Below are 10,133 nucleotides of genomic sequence, written 5' to 3' on the forward strand. Positions count from 1 at the left end.
GTTTATCAATTGTAACATTGAGAGTGTTGTGCTGAGTGTTTGATTGTAAACATTCAGTGGTAGAGAAATCTAGGTCCTGGGTTGTAGCACTTAGTAGGAGTTGAGTAGACGAATAGAGGAAGGTACTCTTGCATATTCAACTGCCTTGTAATTGGTTTGTGCTCTACCTTTAAAGAGCTCAGTATTGGATTCTAAACGCCCGGAGGACTCTGGGGACTGGACGTAGGCGGAGAGGCCGAACCAGGATAAGTGATACTGAGTAATCTCTAAAACTCTCTCTCAATATATATATGTGCATGTGTTGTGTGTGAAGTTTACTCAGCATATAAAATTGTTTAAAGATTCTGAGTAATTTCAAGTGCTGAGTTAGAAGCTGACCTCCAAGAGTGTCAATATCTAACTTACAAATAAAACAGCCTTAGTCAATATCCGGCCAAAGATGTCTTATAGCATATCTGGCCAAGCTGACCAAAAGCTGAGTTGACAAACTCGCAAAAATAACTAAGTTAGCATATCAATTAAACAAAAAAGTTATATTAGTTCCTAACCCCCCCTGGGAACTAATCACACGGGACCAACAATTTATACACACTAACTAAAAAGTGTAACAAGAAAATCAAATCACTCAGCAGGCGGTGTGACGAGATTGAAGAGGTCAAGCTGAGTGACCTCAGATATCTCCTCCAAGACAATGCAGATTTACATAACAACATCCAAATAATGCATAAGTTTGTCACAGAGTTTCAATTTGAGTCAAAGAAACTTAGAAAGGACATTACAACCCTACAGAGTCAAGTAAAAGGCTCAAATAAACATAAATCCCATGCTGAGCACTCAGGTACTAGTCAGCATAAACAGCTCACCTAGTGTGAATGTTGCGGGAAAAGAGGACACACAAAAGATGTGTGTTGTTTCAACAAGCGGATTGTCCAATGTGACTTCTGTAGAATAAAAGGACATACCACTAAGGTATGTTGGCATGCTCAACATAACAATGCTGACCACACTCAGCATCACCCTCAAAGGGTAGTTTATTGTGACTTCTGTGGTAAAAATGGCCACACTATAAAAGTATGTCGTCACAAACTAAAATATGATTTTGCACATGTTTATACTAACAAGAAAGGACCCAAAAAGAATTGGGTACCTAAAGATGAATAGTTTAAAATGCAGGTCAGCTTGACATGCGTGGAGAAGTCAAAACTTTGGTACATAGACAGCGCATGTTCAAGACACATGACAGGTGATGAAACACAATTCATCACACTAGAGCTTAAACGAGGTGGAAGTGTAAGCTTCGGAGACAATAAGAAGGGTAAGATAGTCGGCTCAGGTACTATTGGAGGTAACCCAACTATTGAGTCTGTCTCCTTAGTCAAAGGTCTCAAATACAACCTACTGAGTGTAGCTCAACTTTGCAAGAGCGGCAGAAAGGTTGTATTCGACGATACTAAGTGTCAAATACTCGAGGGGAACACAAATGAATTGATTTTAACTGCCCCTCGTGTAGATAATGTATACATGCTAAATTTAGAAAAACAGTTTTCTAAAAACATATGCTTAGTGTCTAAAGAGGATAACTCCTGGCTATGGCATAGAAGACTTGGGCATGTCAGCATGGACCTTCTTGCCAAATTAGCTAGAAAGCAATTAGTTGAGGGATTACCCAAATTAAAATTTGAGAAAGATCAATTATGTAAAGCTTGTCAGCAAGGGAAACAAACCAAAAAGTCATTTCAAAGTAAAAATATTGTCTCAACCAAGAGACCATTGGAATTACTACACTTGGATCTTTTCGGACCTATCCAGCCACTCAGCTTGGGAGGTAAGAAATTTTCCTTGGTCATTGTAGATGATTTCTTTCGGTACACTTGGATCATCTTGCTGAGTAGCAAGGATGAAACTTTTGAGATGTTTACTACACTTATTAAAAAGCTTGAAATAGACAAAAACCTAAAAGTAGCTCATATTAGAAGTGACAATGGTGGAGAATTCAAAAACCAACAGTTTGACGAATTCTGTGAAACCAGTGGTTTTGACCACAATTTCTCTGCTCCTAGAACACCTCAACAGAATGGGGTTGTTGAAAGGAAGAATAGAACTATTGTCGAAATTGCTAGAACCATGCTGAGTGAAAATAGGCTTCCAAAGTACTTCTGGGGTGAAGCTGTCCACACAGCATGCTATATACTGAATAGGGCTCTAGTAAGACCTATACTTAAGAAAACCCCATATGAACTTTGGAAAGGACGAAAGCCCAACATTGGGTACTTTCGTGCTTTTGGGTGTAAATGCTTTATACTCAATACAAAGGACAATCTTGCAAATTTTGATGCTAAAGCTGACAAAGCAATCTTCTTAGGGTACTCAACAAATAGCAAAGCATATAGAGTCTTTAATAAACGAACTCAGGTTGTAGAAGAATCTGTCCATATTGAGTTCGATGAAGCTGACCCTGCAGGAAAGTTAACTCAGCTCACTGAAGATGAACCAAGCTCAGCTTCCGCTGATCAAAATGGAGCCTCTGAATCATCAATACAAGGGCTGACCAAAGGTAAGCAAGAAGTTGAAATAACATTTACTGACCAATCTATTCTTGTAGAGATTGTAGAAACACCTATTCCAAATGACTCAACATTGCCTAAAGAAATAAAAATCCCAAGAGGACATTCAGAAAAGTCCATTCTTGATGCTGCTGACAACAAGCTGATGACCAGAGATCATCTTAGGAAATACCTCAGCAATGTTGCATTCGTCTCAATACATGAACCAAAGAACTTTGCTGATGCTGAGCACGATGAATATTGGATCAATGCCATGCAAGAAGAGCTTGACCAATTCACCAGAAATGAGGTATGAGATTTAGTGCCTAAACCTAGGAATCAAAAGCCTATAGGAACTAAGTGGATCTTTAGAAACAAACTAGATGAGCATGGAAATGTAATAAGAAACAAAGCTCGACTTGTAGCCCAAGGGTATAGTCAGCAAGAGGGTATTGACTATGGGGAAACATTTGCACCTGTTGCTAGGTTAGAAGCAATACGTATATTGTGTGCCTATGCCAGTTTCATGAACTTTAAGTTATACCAAATGGATGTTAAAAGTGCATTTCTTAATGGTTTCATAAACGAAGAGGTATATGTTAATCAACCTCCTGGGTTTGAAGATCCAAAATTTCCAAACCACGTTTATAAACTCAAAAAGGCCCTGTACGGCCTAAAACAAGCTCCAAGAGCTTGGTATGAGAGGTTGACCAACTTCCTGCTAACCAGGAACTACGTCAGGGGAAAAGCTGACACAACCTTGTTCATTAAGAAAAAGGGGAAACATACCCTACTTCCACAAATATATGTAGATGATATAATATTTGGTGCTACTGACGAATATTTGTGCAAAGAATTTAGCAAACAGATGCAAACTGAGTTCGAGATGTCCATGATGGGGGAACTCAACTTCTTCATTGGACTCCAAATCAAGCAAGGTAAGAATGACATCTTCATAAGTCAGTCCAAATACACCAAAGAAATGTTGAAGAAATTCGATATGATGGACTGCAAACCCATATCAACCCCTATGAGTACTGATACTGTCTTATGCAAAGATGAGAAAAGTAAGTCAATAGACACTAAACTTTATCGAGGTATGATAGGTTCGTTACTTTATCTCACAGCTCGTAGACCTGATATACAGTACTCAGTATGTTATTGTGCGAGATATCAAGCTGACCCCAGAGAATCTCATCTAACGGCTGTAAAAAGAATTTTTAGATATTTGCAGAGCTCAATTGATTCAGGTCTATGGTATCCAACTTCAAATGACTTCACACTCATTGGATATACTGATGCTGACTATGGACGAGATAAGCTAGAACGTAAGAGCACTTCGGGAGGATGTCATTTCCTTGGAAGCTGTCTAGTATCTTGGTTCAGCAAGAAGCAATCATCTGTAGCCCTGTCTACAACTGAAGCTGAGTACGTGGCTGCTGGAAGCTGTGTTGCTCAAGTTCTATGGATAAAGCAACAGCTTGAGGATTATGGAGTGAAGACTGAAACAATAGAGATCAAATGTGACAACAAGAGTGCCATTGATCTGTCCAAAAATCCAATCCAACATAGCAGGATGAAGCATGTCAGCATAAGGCATCACTTCATCAGAGACCACGTACTAAAAGATGAGATCAAGCTGACCTATGTGCCAACAAATGAACAACTTGCAGATATCTTCACCAAGCCCTTGGCACATGAACAATTCAACATACTAAGGGAAGCTATCGGTATGTCTAATCCCCTTCAATAATTCTCTGGTGAATGTTGAGTGATTGCCATGCTGAGTGAAAATTTGAACGTTGTGCAAATGCCATGCTGAGTAAATTAAGCAACCACTACTTACTGAGCTTGAAATGTAGAAAAATCACCCTATACTGAATTGACATACGTATTGAGTGATTATCCTGAGTAAGTACATATACTGAGCAATTATCATATACTAGTTGCTTAGAAATAGGAAATTCACCTTGATAGAACTAGGTTCTCAGTATCACAAACGGTTCACTTTCTAGGAAAGCTGCGCTAAAACCCACTTGCACCATTAAATGCCAACACGTGTATATAAATGGCACCTAGAAAAGGCAAACAATTATGAAACAACCCATGCGCCGGAAATGTCATACATGACAGAATCTCTGTCGGTTGAACGCCCCAAGGAAAAACGGCTAGTTCAATTAATAGGGCTGTTTTATATCTATATAAATAATGGAAGAATTACTCCTCAGAACTCCTCACGTGTAAATCCTTTGGTATTCAGAATCTCTCTCTCTCTCAAAATTTCCACAAAAATCTCCGAAAATGTCCAACGCTCAGAACATCTCCTGTGAAAATTCCGGCAAATTAATCACCGATGAAAGCCCCAGATCTACTCCTAAATCTACCCTAACTCCGAGCAAACGCCGTCAAGCTGACCCAGCAAGCTCCTCAAAACAAAAACCCAAGGCTAGAACCATGGTAAAAGTTCACACGAAAGTCAAAAACCTAGAAGTCCTAAAATACCGCTGGTTCTCTCCCAGCTTCATTACCACCGAAAAGCCATTCTGTGAATGGATTGAGAAGAACGAGTGGACAGGTGTCTTCTCTCTCCTCGAAACCACCTATCCTCGGATGGTTAGGGATTTCTACTCCGGTCTCCATGTTGATAAGGACGGTGCTGACTATCTGGAGACGCACATTAAGGGTCACAAGATTGTAATCACTCCATCCTACTTGGCAACCTTACTCAACTTGCCTAACAAAGGAACTGAGTTTAGAACAACAAAGGAAAAGGTATCAACGGAAAAGCTTGACCAGATGAAGGGATTTTGCAAACCCAAAAATCACAAAGGAGAAATCCCCAGCACTAGTATGGGGCAAAACCAGAAGATGGCACACTACATATTCACCAACTTCATCTTCCCTAAACTCAACTCAGCCTCGTCTGCCTCCAACTTCGAGCAGTGCTTTATATGGCACATGCTAACCTATTGCCCACTCAATATGCCTGTGTTTCTGGTTGGTGCACTCCAACGTGGAGGTAAGAAACTTCGACTAGGTTCTCTAATCTCCAAAATACTCGAAGATCACAAGATCGAGACAATTATAGAGACTAAAAGTTTGGGATCAGAAATAACTGCGACTCTGTTATTTGGGTTGCTATTCAACCAACCTTTAAAGGGAGTTGAAGATGCTGAGGAAGATGAGGAAGAAAACGATGCTGAACAAGAAATCAAAGCTGAGCAAGAAGCAGATGATGCTGAGCCAGAAGATGAGCCTGAGAAAGGGAAGGAGGTTCCTGCTGAGTCCCCTAAGGCAAAGAAGAAGAGAAAAGCACTTGCAACATGTGCGAAGGATATTGAAGCTGTGCCCAGGAAGAAGCGGGCTATGACCAGAGGAAAGAACGTTGATACTGACCAACCTCAGGTCACACCTAAGTCAACGGAGAAAAAGAAAGGGCAAGCTGAGCCCGAAGAAAGTGAAGAATCCCCTGAACAACCTCTAAGGAAGAAAAGTCGAAGTTCTGGATTGAAAATTGTTGAAGCTGATCCCATTGATTGGGTTGTGACACCCAAATCTCACTGCACTCAGAACATTGGGATTGATCTTGAGAAACTCCAGTTGAGCAAGCTGATGAAGGGGAAGAACAAAGACAGGTTGATACTCAGCTTAATGTTGAAGAAAAAGATCATGCTGAGCCGGATAATATTGAGCAACAATAGGAAGCACATATTGAACAAGAAGAAGAAGATAATCAAAGAGAGGATCTGAATGTTGAAGCCGAGGTTGAGGATCTAAATGTTCAAACTGACCCTTCACCTCCAAAAACTAAGTCCCTCAAAAGACTGAAAAAGAAAGCTGTTAAAACTCCTCTTATTGATCTCTTAGCTGATTCTCCATCTTTGGAGCAAATTACGGATCCATCCAATATCCAGTTCGAGTATTTTTCCCACCATGTTGAGTCTCCTCCTAAGGAACCAGAGCAAAATCAAGCCTCTGTTACTCGCACTGAGGAACATGCCAAGACTCCACCGAATCCAAATTCTGCCGAGAAAGAGCTCGAAGATCCAGCCACTCAACATGGGGAGAAAACTATGGATCCACCTATTCAAACTCATGAAGAACCAAATACTCAAGCCAATAAGAAGCAAACTCCACCACCATCCAGCTCCACCTCCATTCCTGCGCCTGAGCCAACTTCCACTGGCCAATTTGCACATCTCAATGCAACTCAGTCTGGTCGTCGAATCGTAGAGACGGCTCAATCTCTTCTCCAGGAGTTCACCACTTCTGATGCTGCTGGGTCTACTCATCCCGAGTCACCAAATGTCTCTGCCATCACTCAACTTCTTACTGAAATCAAGGGACTCAAGGATCTTATCAGTGTTATGACATCCGTCCAAACACAGCAACCTACGCAAGATCACATCGCCAAACTGACTGAGCTGCTACTTCTGATGGTAAACCACATGAACACCCTTGACGGTAAATTTAACAATCTCTCTGCACCAAATCCAGGATATGCAACTTCGACTGAGTTGGATCAACACTTTGCCAAACTGAGAACAGAACTGCCCAACCTTGGGACAACGGTCAATCCTGAGTATGCCACATCTGCTGAGTTGCATGAATGCTCTGCCAAGCTGACTGCTGATCTCACGTGTACACGAGAGCTCATTTCCTCCACTTCTCAATGTACAATTGATCAACTCAGTGAAGCCGTGAGTCTTCTCAATGTCAACAAAACTCAGATGGATGTTGACCCCATCACCAATGATAATCTGTCAAAACTTTCACAAGGTATCCTGCAGGCCATTCGCTACGACAATGCTCAACGCATCTTCTATGACTCTGCCCTACTGAAGATGTATCATTAATCCTTTGCTCAGATTACCAGCTCTCTTACTTGGCTTAGTAAGTCCCATGAGTGCATTATCAACCTGATCACTGGGTCCATCCCAGTTCCTCGAAACGTTCGAGATGATTGTGTTCCTGTGATAGATGGCTTAAGTGAAAGCACAAAGAGATTACAGCGCTATTCCAATGTTCTATCCTCTGTCGCGAGAAATGACACCTTTGTCTATAAACCCGATGCTGGCAAAACGGGGGAGAGAACTCAAGATGGAACTCAACAAAGGGCAGGTACATCAGGGAGCAAAGAGAAAGGAAATGGTGAGAAAAGAAAGGGTAAGGCTGTGCATGAAGCACAAGTGAATCTTCAGAAGAGAGACTAGTGAAACTTAAGTTTTTTATGATTCTATTTTGTGTGGGCACAAGTATTTTGTATTTGTATATCCAATGAACCTTGTTTTTCATTCTGTCCAAATGCCATGCTTATCAATGCACATTAACATAAGCAAATTGAACAAACAAATACTCAGTATACATAATAACGAGTAAATCAAACTGAGTATTCAAGTATTTCTGAAAGCAGACCTACACTCAAAATAAATTAGAACTGAATCTAGTCAGTACACACATTCTTAGTTTGTCTCAAATAAATCTTGGAAGGTTTAAGAGGTAAATTAACAGATGCAACCCTTACGGGGGAGAAATTTCAGAAATATGAAAAATAAATCAATCATGGGGAATTTCAAAACTGAGCTCCATAATTATGCATTTTTCCAACATCAAAATGGGGGAGTTTGTTGAAACACCTTTCCACAAGATTTTGATTTGACAAAATCATCCATGATTCAGAGACAATTAAATTTAAGTGCTTTATTTTAATTGTACTAATCCGTTTGTTCAATGTTGAGTATAAATATAAATAAAGATAAATATAAAAAGTAAGACAGGAAGCAGTCAGCATGAGATGAACAAAACAAGCCAAGTAGAATGAAGGTCCGCATAGAAGCCTAAAGTATCAAGCTGAGTGGAATCAACCTTAGCATCAAAAGACTAAGACATAAAAGTCCAACAAAAAAAAGCGAAAGCATAAGAAACCGCAATAACAACTGTCTTACGAAGCTGAGCTGACTAAAATTATACTTAGCTTAGAAATTATCGAAGATAATGATTTACGCAGTAGAAGCTGAGTGATCCTTCAGGACAGCATGAAAAAGTCATTTGCTAAAAGACAATGATTACCGCCCCTCTGTACCAATAATTGAATCCTTGGAAATACGCAGAAGACACATTTCGAGATGTATGGGTCAATGGATTATTGGTAAAGGACAACTGGCACAAAAAGATAAGCCAGACGCAAGAAGACAAGCCTGACGTCTGAAGAAAAACAGAGGAAGGGAATGGCCGGAACAGTCTGTAGCGGACCAGAATCTGTCCCCTAAAAGAGCCGTTTTAACATCAACGGCTAAATCATTTCAAAATGATCCAACACAGATTTTCCCTATATAAGGACAATCAACCTTCTTGGATCATTGCCGATTTACAAAAAGAAAAGTACAAGAGAGAAAAGATACAAAAGCACTTAGATACAAAAAGAGATCTTACACCCATCTTTCATTCTTTGTGTAAATGCTAGAGTGATTACTTGTAATCTTCTAAAGTGTTCTTTATTTGAAAAGGAACAAGTGTTTATCAATTGTAATATTGAGAGTGTTGTGCTGAGTGTTTGGTTGTAAACATTCAGTGGTAGAGAAATCTAGGTGCTGGGTTGTAGCACTTAGTAGGAGTTGAGTAGACGAATAGAGGAAGGTACTCTTGCATATTCAACTGCCTTGTAATTGGTTTGTGCTCTACCTTTAAAGAGCTCAGTATTGGATTCTAAAAGCTCGGAGGACTCTAGGGACTGGACGTAGGCGGAGAGGCCGAACCAGGATAAGTGATACTGAGTAACCTCTAAACTCTCTCTCAATATATATATTTGCATGTGTTGTGTGTGAAGTTTACTCAACATATAAAATTATTTAAAGTTGACTCTGAGTAATCTCAAGTGCTGAGTTAGAAACTGACCTCCAAGAGTGTCAATATCTAACTTACTAATAAAACAACCTTAGTCAATATCTGGGCAAAGCTGTCTTGTAACATATCTGGCCAATCTGACCAAAAGCTGAGTTGACAAACTCACCAAATAACTAAGTCAGCATATTAACTAAATGAAAAAATTATATTAGTTCCTAACCCACCCCTTGGAACTAATCACACGGGACCAACAAAACTCAGTGTTGAGCTCCCCCATGATAGTTGACCTAGTTTTTCTCAAGATACTCCCCCGTAAGGGTTGAGCTACTGACTTAGTTTTACTTTAAACATTTCAAGGTTTAATCAAGTAAGTCTAAGGTCAGTGTTCAGAATTAGGTCAGCTCATGGAACATATTCTATTTAACTCAGTTAAGTTCTACGGAAGATTTAGATATCAGAGTACGCTGAGTATTTCTTTGTTCAATGAGTTTTAGTTAAAAAGACATATAAAAGAGGTCAACTTATAGTTCAACACAGCAGACAATCATGAAGCAATGTAAGCACATAACACAATTGATTTAATGAAGATACGTTAAATGTTTAGCACAAAACGTAAGTAAGCATCACATAAGATTAGTCAATTTTGAAAAAGGTAGATGCATGCATAGTTTTGGATTAATGGTCAGCACAACAAAATACATCAGGAAAAGAATACAAGTTTTAAAAGCTAAATCTAGCAATCCTAGT

This window comes from Euphorbia lathyris, chromosome 4 (assembly GCF_963576675.1).
Source record: "Euphorbia lathyris chromosome 4, ddEupLath1.1, whole genome shotgun sequence".
Classification (NCBI taxonomy): Eukaryota; Viridiplantae; Streptophyta; class Magnoliopsida; order Malpighiales; family Euphorbiaceae; genus Euphorbia; species Euphorbia lathyris.